Genomic DNA, 12,465 nt, shown 5'->3' with positions numbered 1-12,465 from the left:
GTCTAAGTCTTCCATTATTTTCCTGAATGTGCCTGCATCATGTGGTACATATTCAGGCTATAAAGCTTCTTCGGCGTAGTCTATAAGACCGATAGAATATACCGATTTAGATTTATATATACCATGTGACTGGTGTATTCTATCGACCCCATTTTTCCCTCACTTATCCCTCTTGACAGTGTGAATCTAGGAATCTCGTCTGACTGCATCAATTTTCTTGCGTCATGCAGGGGACTTTTCTTTTCACCAACTTGGAATATTATCGTCTGTAACAAGTTTTCACATCACACTCTCCCTATTTCACCTGTCAAATTATCGTCCTTGACACAATTTGCGTAACCCCACGGAAATTGCTTGTAATAAATAGCAGGGCAAACAATGGCAAAAGTGAAACCAAAACGATACTTCGGACAAAATGGAAAAATTCGGTACTTTATTTCCATGAGACAGCTCAGTACTCCTGTATTATGTTGTGATGAAAACGAGTTTTGTTTAGCAGAAGACTATTGAATAGACAGTAATATAGGTAGGAATAATGTAAAAATGGAAAATTCCATGAAACATCAATATTTGCATTTGTTGAATTTGTTTTGGAATTCACACTGCTTGAATTTGTTTTGAATTCGTTGATTTCTGTGATTACCTTCGCACTTGCGTTCACACAGAGAATCAAAGAGGGCTTCAAGTCATTCTCTGTATTTGTTATCATCATTTGAATGTTTGAATTGATGTTTGATTGAATGTTCAATGGGAAATGAATTTTAGGACTTACGAAGATTAGGAGTTCAAATGAAATAAAGAGTTGTATTGATATGTAGTCATTTTTTGGGGGTTTAATTTTTTTTGTTAAGGTTGATATTGGAGAGCACTTTTTCATTATTTGCAAAATCGATCATTGTAATTTCAAATTTGAGATCAAAAAGCTTGGACATGGGTGTTGGGAACCCTAGTCTAAGAGCACAGAGGTGCTAGGTGCCCTAGTTCTAACATTCTAGGTCAAAAAAAAAAAGGTCATTGAGTAGCAGATTGCATGGAAGCTCGTGAAACAATCTCGAAATCAGGCACAATTAGACATGTTCCAATCATGACCACCAAAGTGGGTCTAAAGCGAGTGTAAAATTGTAGAGGTATATAATTTAAAACACTAGATACTTAATAGAATGTGTTTTATATTGGAAAATAGGTGCCATTTTGGAAAATATGAATTAGATTTTTTTAATTTACATTAACTCAAATAAACATAATTGAAACAATATTTTTGAAACATTAATTAGTTTAGTTTTAATTGCACAAGGAGGATGTAAAATATGATTAGAGGATGTAACCTCCAATAAATTCCTTCTCTACCTCTAGTAATCATAGCAATCATTTCACTTTCTATTGTTCAATTAAATGCGAACATAAGGGGGAGTTGTATATGGTATTGCACTACAAATCAACACACTACATAGAAAATTAGTCATGGTCATTTGTCTCATCCTTTCACGGTAAAATTCAAATGATCCTTTGATTTGTATATTTTTTATATACCAACAATACAATAGTAATAAGTTCTTTAATAAAAGATTTTATATTGCTATGCTTGCTTGCTTGAAACTAGAGACATATTATTTTTTATTAAAGAGGGTTTTGACAAGTTGTGAACCCTATTGCAAAGTAGGATTGTTGCCAAAGTTGTACAACCAACAACATCCAACCATCAAAATAAAAAACCCAACAAACCAATAGGACAACCTAGCTTAGTTAGGTTGAGTGAAAATTATAAATATTAATAGTAATATTTAATTGGTCGATAGGCTTTAGTGGGAGCTTTTAAGCTCAAAAAATTATTAGTAAGCTGAAATTATTTTTGCATGGGTTCCAGAAAAGTTACGATGATTCTTTGATCTCCACGTACATGTAGAGAATTGCATCAACATCTATATAAAATAAGTATGCACATAATTGGAAACTGCAATCATGTACTAGTCCACAACTTCCTCGATCATCTTTGCTCATTCATCCCACTACATGTTCTAAATTGTATGGACATATAAAACAACTTCCTCAATCATCCCAATACTTGTTTTGTATTGCATTGACATACAAAAAACATACCATATGAGCATAATTCAAAACAAAAATCATGTTAAATCCATGTCTTGAAAAGATATTTTCGCAGTTGTGGTTTGACTTGATAAATCATAAAATTTAAAAAAAAACACATATGTTCATTTAGATGTCAATTCATCCAAGGGGGAAACAAACTTCTTCTAACTTCAGGTGGTACCCCTGAGCCTGCGATAGGTGTCGTGTTCTCATCACCATGTATTGGGCTGCTATACTCAGGGCTGTCGACAACCCCTGTCATGTGTGTTGAAGGAATAGAAAAGGTCACGGGTGGGGAATTGGTTGACAAATTGAAGGTGGTTGAAAAAACTCAGGGCTATTGAGAACCCCTGGCATGTGAGTTGAAGGAATAGTAAAGTTCACAGGTTGGGAACTTGGTTAACAAATTGAAGGTGGTCAAAAGGTGGGGATCATTGTGTTCAGCATGTCCTGCATTATAGGATGTCATTCTGACAATGGGCTTGATGGAGTCAATGGACTGTTTAGTATCCTCTTTCTTGCTAGAATCATTCTCTATTGCTCGATGCCCCTTTCCTCTTCCTCCTTCTCCTTTAAAGCCTTCTCTCATTTCTATTGTTCCTCCTCCTTCTCTATCTCTTTCAACCTTTCCTTTTGCTTATGCAATATCTCCTTTTATTTTTTTTCCAGTTCCTTCTTCTGCTTTGCCAATATGTACTTGCTACCTTTTTCTCTTTGTCCTGCTCTTTCTTTCTTTCTTTGGTTTCCTTTGCTTCCATTTTATTCACCTCTTGAACCATTAACTATTCCATGAACTCATTAGATGCAATCAATTGTGAATTATAACTCAATCATAGCCCATCATGACCACCTTTCCCTTTCATCTCGTTGACGATGTGATCAACCATCTTTAAAAAATTTGACAGTCCTATTTCCTATTGAGAGAGGTCTATGGTGCAGGAGCACCTAAGGGTGAGCAAATACCCTTTTCGATTTTTGCAATTTTGGCATAAGGACTCATTCGAGTCCATTAGGCTATATGTTTGGAGCTTGGAGTGCATTTTGACTTCTTTTGAAAATTTCATGTTTTGGCTATACTTATCCCAATAACCCGATGAGGTGCCATTGAGGCTATCGGTGGGACTGTTTTCTACCTTCCCCGATAGCCCGATGAAGTCGCCAGCGATTGGAGCAAGTCAAAGTGGAACCATCAGCTATCGGAGAAAGTGTTTTCCACCTATCCCGATGAGCCGATGAGGTCGCCAGCGAAGTGGAGCGGGCGGAGTGAGTTCGGAAGGAGCCATCGGGTATCAACATAACTAGTTTGTGTTCCTCCCAATAACTCGATGGGAAAGCATACGGTTTGGAGTGCACCATCGGCCAACGACAAGAATGTCTTCATGCTAACCTGATGACTCGATGGAACCCAACGTGGAAGTGCACAAAGTGTAAAATGTCATCGGACATCGGAGTAACTATTTTGAGGCTACTCCGGTGACCCAATAGAAAGGGAAGTGAATTGTAAACCGCCATCAGACATCGGAGTAATTCTTTCGGTGCTAACCCGATGACCCGATCAGGAAAGCAATGCTAACCCGACGACCCGATGAATAAAGAAAAGTTAGTTACAGTAAAAAACCAAATTGTGTCGAGTTGAATCTCGTCTGTTAGGGATGATTCAAGGCATGTCTAGGGGCTATAAAAGACCCAATGGGAATTTTGTAAGGGTTGGATTGGGATTGTTGGATGTGTGATTCCACAAGAATAAACTTCTTTAGGAATAACAATTGAAAGATCGTTTTCTGGTTTCTTTTCTCATACTTTAGTTTCTACTGTAAATATTGTTTAAATCCTTAAGTGATAATGCAAATAGAGTAGATGTTACTTTTCTGCATTTTGTGAGTTCCAATTTTGAAGTTGTGCCAAGCTCGGCTTTGTAGATAAAGTCATCTTTTCTGTTCTTGTTTTCTGTTTGTGTTTCACATTTGTGAACATGGCTTTGTCTTGACTCTCCATCGTGGGATCTACACGACCATTGGAGGTTTTCAAGGAGAGCCAACCATGTATAGTAGAGTTCTATTTGTAGCAGACCAAGAATGGCGTCGACCGTTTCAGCAGGCTGGCCCTAGGCGAGCTTGATGATAGCCCGACTAGATATTAGTGACCAAGAGGAATCACTTGTAGGGTAGAGTGGAGTCTAGGCTATTAGCCTTAGACCAGGGGAAGATGGGATCAAAGGGAGAGAAGATCCAAGCATGAGGAGGAAAACAACTTAGCAGAAGTTGTAGGTATAACCCAGTGTAGAGCAAACCCTGCAAGGTGTTTGGTTAGATTCAATTGATTAGTGAGTTGGTGGATTTACGCAAGTTAATTCACAAAGAGAAGAGTATCAAACCTCGGTAGTGAGGAACTAGAGTGGATTAGGGGAATAGAGTGGAGCATTCCCGGGTTAGGCTAGGAAAAAGGCCTTGGTGCGAGTCAAGATGACTCAAGCAATCTAGGGTCCTCCCTATTAGATTGGCATCAGAGCTAGTTAAATATTTGGGGTGAAGAGTGTAAGATTGATCTAGTATCAGAAGAAGGAGTAAAGATGGTGACCAATGCCTAATTGGCTAAGCAAGTCACTAACCAAGAAGATGAAAACCAATTGCTCAAGGAAAGGTTGGAGCAGAAACTGGGTGTAATGGAAGTCATGACAACATAAGTGAGTGGGAAGATAGATGAGAAGGGTAAAATGGTGGTAATAGAAGATGAAGTCCCTGCCCCAGACCCTGTTATTGATCAAGAACTATTCTTGAAGTCTTTGAAGGCAATGAGTGGAAAGTCTTTGGAAGGAGTACCACTTTTAAGTGGCAAGATGGAAGCAGAGTCGATAATGGAACATATAGAGGGTATGGAAAATCATTTTGAGTGTGAAGGTGTGATTGAGGCCCAAAAGGTTAAGGTGGCTAAGTCAAGAATGAGAGGTGGTGTCGTTACTTGGTGGAAGTTTATAAAAAATGAGAGAGAAAGAGAAGGTAAGATCCCCATCTCTACTTGGAAAGGGATGGTAAGACAAATCAGAGAGACTTATCTTCCTGGGGATTATGAAGTGAACTTGCATAGGAAAAGACAAAACCTAAGGCAAAAGGAGTTAGATTTAAGTACCTACACCAAAGAGTTAAGTACCTTGACTCAGAGAATGGTGAGAATCTGATGGTTAGAAGGGTACAAATCAGGGAACCGGATAAGGAAGAGCCTAAATAAAGGAAGTCTCTTTTCAGAGTAAAGTGCAAGATACTTGGTAAGGTCTGTAAAGTGATCATTGCCTCAGGATCAAAGGACAATATCATCTCCGAAGAAGTAGTAAGTAAACTTGGATTGAGTAGCATGCCACATAGTCATCCTTACAAGGTCACATGGTTAAATAAAGGACAACATGTGTTAGTAAATGAACAAGTATGGGTTGAATTTTCAATCAGGAAGTATTCTAATAGAATTTTATGTGATGTTCTACCCATGGATGCCTGTCATTTGTTGTTAGGCAGACCATGGCAATTTGACAAAAAAGCTATCCATGACGGAGAAAAGAAATCCTATGCATTCACAAAGGAAGGGGTGACATATAGGATTCAATCTTTGGTAGAGGATGAAGGAACCACGAACAGTGGTCCTAATGTGTTGTTGACTAGAGGAAAATAATTTTTGAGAGATCTCAAGAAAGGAGATGGAGAACATTATGCTCTCTTAGTGAAACCTAGTCAAGAAAAGAAGACTAAACAAGAAAGTTTACCTAAAGAGGTTCAACAGTTCTTAGAATAGTTCAAGGAAATTGGGAGTGATGGAACACCCGCAATGCTACCTCCTCCTAGAGTAGTAAGTCACTAGATAGACTTTATTCTGTGAGCATTACTGCCCAATAAGGCTACATATAAGATGACTCCTGAACAAAACAAAGAAGTGGAAAGACAAGTATAAGAGCTGCTTGATCAAGGTCTAATCAGAAAAATTATAATCCCATGTGTTGTACCTATGGTCTTAGCAACCAAGAAAGGAGGTAAATGGAGATTATGTACTGATTCTTGGGCAATAAACAAAATCACCATAAGATATAGATTTCCTATCCAGAGAATTGAGGATTTAATGGATTGTCTTAGAGAAGCAAAGTATTACACTAAGCTGGATTTAAAGAGTGGATATCACCAGATCCAGATTAAAGAAGGGGATGAATGGAAAACAACTTTTAAGACTACAGAGGGGTTATATGAGTGGTTAGTTATGCCATTTGGGCTTACTAACACCCCTAGTACCTTCATGAGGTTGATGAATGAGGTGTTGAAGGACTACATAGGTAGATTTGTAGTGGTATACCTTGATGATATCCTCATATTCAATAGAACAAAGGAAGAGCATCTTGAATACTTGCATATTGTATTAAGGAAATTGCATGAGGAATAGTTGGTAATCAATCTTGAGAAATGTGAATTCATGAAACAAGAACTCATTTATCTGGGTTTTGTTGTATCCCAAGGCACTTTGGAAATGGATCCTAGCAAGGTGGAAGCAATACAAAGTTGGCCTACACCGAAAACTATTACTGAGGTAAGAAGTTTTCATGGACTTGCCCAATTTTATAGGAAGTTCATTCGAGGTTTTAGTGAAATTTGTGCTCCTATTCTTGATACAATTAAGGGTGGGTTGAAAACTAAGTTTAGGTGTACTAAATAAGCTGACCAGGGCTTTGAGTTGCTAAAAAAGAGGATAGATACCCAGCCCATCCTAGTTTTACCAAGTTTTGATAAGTTGTTTACCCTAGAATGTGATGCTAGTCATATAGCAGTAGGAGCTTTTTTAAACCAAGAGGGAAGACCAGTAGCATTCTTTAATGAGAAATTGAATGACGCCAAGAAGAGATACTCATCCTATGACTTATAATTTTATGCCTTAGTGCAAGCACTTAGGAAGTGGAGGCATTATCTCTTGCCCAAATAATTTGTAGTGTTTACAGATAACCAAGCCTTGAGTTTTATCAATTCTCAAGAAAAGTTGAGCAATAGACACATCAAATGTATAGAATACCTGCAGGCATACACTTTCACTATCAAGCACAAAAAGGGACAACTGAACAAGGTAGTAGATGCCTTAAGTAGAAAACTTCTCACTGTCCAAGAAGTGACTTTGCAGAGCATAGGTGTGGAGAGTTTCAAGGAGTTTTACAGGGAAGATGAAGACTTCTCTGAGGTATACAAGGTATGCAGTGAGGTTAATAATCATTTCAATAGCCAGTATGCAGATTACACATTGCAGAGCGGTCTTTTGTTTAGGGGATGTCAGTTATGTGTGCCAAGAGGATCTATGAGGGAAAATATCATACAGGAAAAACATAATGGAGGTCTTATTGGACATTTTGGTCTGAATAAAACACTTGAGTTGGTGCAAAGAATTTATTATTGGCCGAAAATACATAAAAATATCAGGAAGTATGTTGAGCAGTGTTTTGTGTGTCAGAAAGCCAAGGGTACTAGTGCAAATGTTGGACTATACCAACCTTTACCAATTCCCAAAAATGTTGGCATTTTTTATGATGATGTTGTGACTGTCATTGATGGAAACACACTTGCTTTGAGATCACTTTTTGTATGTATGAGCTATGCTCAACCGGTATTATGTATTATAGTCTTTAGACTATCGATGTTTTGTAGAAAATGTCTACCAGTCATAGATTGACCAAAGACCCAAGCGGTATGAAGACCCAAGCCGTATGAAGACCTCAAGTGGTTCGAGGATCTCAAGCAGAACGAAGGAATAAAGTGGTAGTTATCATTTACCAGTCTTCATTTTGTCAAATCGATAATTGGTATATTGTATGAACTGGTATTACTCTGTGATGAGTTACCAACTGGTATTTTTGTGATGAGTTATCATCCACCGACACTTTGGCGGTGATTCTGTGCTGTGTTACCAAATGTGTCTAGATGCACTGAACCTAGGAACTTGCAATGTAATCCTATTGGACCGATATGAAATCAGATTCCTTTATAAGGACATCATGTCTAGGGTTTTAGGAGTTGTTAGGGTTTTAGGTGGTTGATGAGGTTTTTGTATGTGCGATCATAGAAGAGAAGATTAGGTCTGTGTGAAGAAACAGAGTGTGGAGATATTGAAGACTGAAGTAATGTTGAAATGCATTAACAATGAGCTATCAAGGATCTAACCAAGCAGACTGTGCTATTTGCTAGATCACTCTACTTGTTGATTACTCACATCTTCGACAAGTTTGAAACCCTTAACCGGGTAGGCCCAGCAAAGCCTTAGTAAATCCTCTAACAAGGTGGTTCACAACTGTGAATCAAAAATCCTCTCACAAGGTAGTCTTTAACAGGACTTATCTCCTAACAAAGATCTAGATTCCTAACAAGATCTGTTCTGGTGAAGAATATTGTAAGACCTTAACCAGTCTGACCTTAACCGGTCTGGTTTCTATTCTACAGATAGTTACTTGTGAGTTTCATCTCACCGTGGTTTTTCCCATTTGTGTTTACACGTCAAAACCTCTTGTGTTATGGTGATTGTGCTCTTGTGGGTGAATGCTTTATTTGCCATTTGGTTTGCATTTGTCTTAACCGGTTTGCTAGTAAATCTGTTATACTAATTAACTGCTAAACTATTTAAGAGTTTAAGTTTAGTATTTTTTGCTATATTAATTCACCCCCCCTCTTAGTATTCATCAAAATGACCATGGGAGTGCATCAGCATGGATTTTATTGTGGGTTTGCCAAAAACCAAGACTGGCCTGGATAGTATTTTTGTCATTGTTGACCGGTTTAGCAAAATAAGTCATTTTGTTCCATGCAAGACTACGCATGATGATAGTTACATTGCACATTTATTTTTCAAAGAGCTGGTAAGAATTCTTGGATTGCCTCTCAGTATAGTTTCAGACAGGGATGTGAAGTTTATTGGACACTTTTGGAAAAATCTGTGGACAAGACTGGGAACTAACCTTTATTTTGGTTTTGCGTACCATCCATAGACAGATGGTGAAACTAAGGTCATTAACCGAGTACTGGGTAATCTTCTGAGGTGTCTGACAAAAGAATATGGAAAAATGTGGGATCAAGTTCTACCATAGGCATAATTTTGATACAATGACAGTGTCAATAGAACTACAGGTAAGAGTCCTTTTGAGATTGTTTATGGACTACACCCATGCGGTGTTTGTGAACTTCAAGATTTGGGAAGCCTGGAAGGAAGAAGTGGACATGCAAGGGATTTCACTCAGTCTATGCAAGAGGTGCATGAACAAGTGTAAAGAACCTTGATCAACGCTATGTAGAGGATAAAGGCTAAAGCAGATGAGAGCAGAAAATACATTCAATTTGCAGTGGGAGACATGGTTATGGTACATCTAAACAAAGAAAGATTGCAGAAGGGACTCCCTAGTAAGCTTCAGATGAGGAGAATAGGTCCTTGCAAAATTTTGGCTAAGTATGGCTCCAATGCTTATAAGGTAGATTGACCCGCAGATTTGGCATTATCCCCTATGTTTAATGTCCAAGATTTGGTTCAGTTTAAAGGTCCCATAGTAGTGCCAGGTGGACCGAATCCAGAAGGGGAGACTACTTTCAATGATATTCCAGTACCACCCATTTCTAAACCATAGGCGGAAAATTTTTTGGATTCCAGGGTGAAGATGCAAATGAGGCATGGCATGTATATGGAACACTTAATCAAGTGGTGCAATTTACCTGAAGTTGAAGCCACTTGGGTTGCCGAATCTGATTTCAAATGAATGGGCATTTATGTCACCTTACCGCCCCTAGGGGGACTTGATTTTTCATGTGGGGAGTATGGTGCAGGAGCACCTAAGGGTGAGCAAATACCCTTTTCAAATTTGGCAATTTTGGCATAAGGACTGTTTCGAGTCCATTAGGCTGTATGTTTGGATTTTGGAGTGTATTTTGACTTCTTTTGAAAATTTCATGTTTTGGCTATACTTATCTCGATAACCCGATGAGGTACCATTGGCTATCGGGGGAACTGTTTTCTACCTACCTCGATAGCCCAATGAAGTCGCTAGCAGTTGGAGCAAGTCAAAGTGGAACCATTGGCTATTGGGGAAAGTGTTTTCCACCTATCACGATGAGCCGATGAGGTCGCCAGCGGAGTGGAGCAAGTGGAGTGAGTTCAGAAGGAGCCATCGGCTATCGGCATAACTATTTTTTGTGCCTCCCGATAACTCGATAGGAAAGCATATGCTCTGGAGCGCACCATCGACCATTGACAAGAATGTCTTCATGCTAACCCGATGACCCGATGGAACCCAATGTGGAAGTGCACAAAGTATAAAATATCATTGGACAATGGAGTAACTGTTTTGAGGCTACTCTGATGACCCGATAGAAAGGGAATTGAATTGTAAACTACCATTGAACATCGGAGTAAGTGTTTCGGTGCTAACCCAATGACCCGATGAGGAAAGCGATGCTAACCCGATGACCTAATGAAGAAAGAAAAGTTAGTTACAATAAAAAACTGAATTGTGTCGAGTTGAATCTCGTTTGTTAGGGATGATTCAAGGCATGTGTAGGGGGATATAAAAGACCTAATGTAAATTATATAAGGGTTGGATTGGGATTGTCAGATGTGTGATTCCACAAGAACAAACTTATTTTTAAATAACAATTGAAAGATCATTTTTTGGTTTATTTTCATAGAGTTTAGTTTCTGTTGTAAATATGGTTTAAATCCTTAAGTGATAATGTGAATAGAGTAGATGTTACTTTTCTGCATTTTGTGAGTTCCAATTTTGAAGTTGTGCCAACCTTGGCTCTGTAGATAAAGTCATCTTTTATGTTCTTGTTTTCTATTTGTGTTTCACATTTGTGAACATGGCTCTGTCTTGACTCTCCATTGTGGGATCCGCACAACCATTGGAGGTTGTCAAGAAGAGCTAGCCATGTACAGTAGAGTTCTATTTATAGTAGACTAGGGAATGGCATCGGTCGTTTCAGCAGACTGGCCCTAGGCAAGCTTGATGATAGCCCAGCTAGGTATTAGTGACCAAGAGGAATCACTTGCAGGGTAGACCATTCTTGAAGTCTTTGAAGGCAATGAGTGGAAAGTCTTTGGAAGGAGTACCACTGTTTAGTGGCAAGATGGAAGTAGAGTCGATAATGGAATGGATAGAGGGTATGGAAAATCATTTTGAGTGTCAAGGTGTGACTGAGGCCCAAAAGGTTAAGGTGGCTAAGTCAAGAATGAGAGGTGGTGCTGTTAATTGGTGGAATTTTATAGAAAATGAGAGAGAAAGAGAAGGTAAGATCCCCATCTCTACTTGGAAAGGGATGGTAAGAAAAATCAGAGAGACTTATCTTCCCGAGGATTATGAAGTGAACTTGCATAGGAAAAGACAAAACCTAAGGCAAAAGGAGTTAGTTTTAAGTACCTACACCGAAGAGTTAAGTACCTTGACTTAGAGAATGGTGAGAATCTGATGGTTAGAAGGGTACTAATAAGGGAACCGGTTAAGGAAGAGCCTAAATAGAGGAAGTCTCTTTTCAAAGTAAAATGCAAGATACTTGGTAAGGTTTGTAAAGTGATCATTGAATCAGGATCAAATGACAATATCATCTCTGAAGAAGAAGTAAGTAAACTTGGGTTGAGTAGCATGCCACATAGTCATCCATACAAGGTCACATGGTTAAATAAAGGACAACATGTGTTAGTAAATGAACAAGTATGGGTTGAATTTTCAATCGAGAAGTATTCTAATAGAATTTTATGTGATGTTCTACCCATGGATGCCTGTCATTTGTTACTAGGAAGACCATGGCAATTTGACAGAAAAGCTATCCATGACGGAGAAAAGAACTCCTATGCATTCACAAAGGAAGGGGTGACATATAGGATTCAATCTTTGGTAGAGGATGAAGGAATCACAAATAGTGGTCCTAATGTGTTGTTGACCGGAGGAAATCAATTTTTGAGAGATCTCAAGAAAGGAGATGGAGAACATTATTCTCTCTTAGTGAAACCTAGTCAAGAAAAGAAGACTGAATAAGAAAGTTTACCTAAAGAGGTTTAGCAGTTGTTAGAACAGTTCAAGGACATTGTGAGTGATGGAAAACCCGCAATGCTACCTCCTCCTAGAGCAATAAGTCACCAGAAATCCTAACAGATATTCCTTGACCCTCTCTCTCTTTTACAATGGTCAAAGTGAAATATCTCCCTAGGCTCTTTTGTATTCCACTATGTGTACATGAGAGTGGGATTAGGTCGTAGTTACTTGGTTCCATTTTTATGCTCCACACTACTCAACTACACTTGCACACCTTCACACTTACAGAATATCACTTAATACCACCGCATATAACTTGTTCATACTCCAAAATGATTTTATCCTTCATATACCATTCA

Source organism: Cryptomeria japonica, chromosome 4 (assembly GCF_030272615.1).
Source record: "Cryptomeria japonica chromosome 4, Sugi_1.0, whole genome shotgun sequence".
NCBI lineage: Eukaryota > Viridiplantae > Streptophyta > Pinopsida > Cupressales > Cupressaceae > Cryptomeria > Cryptomeria japonica.
Note: the sequence above shows the minus strand (reverse complement) of the source record.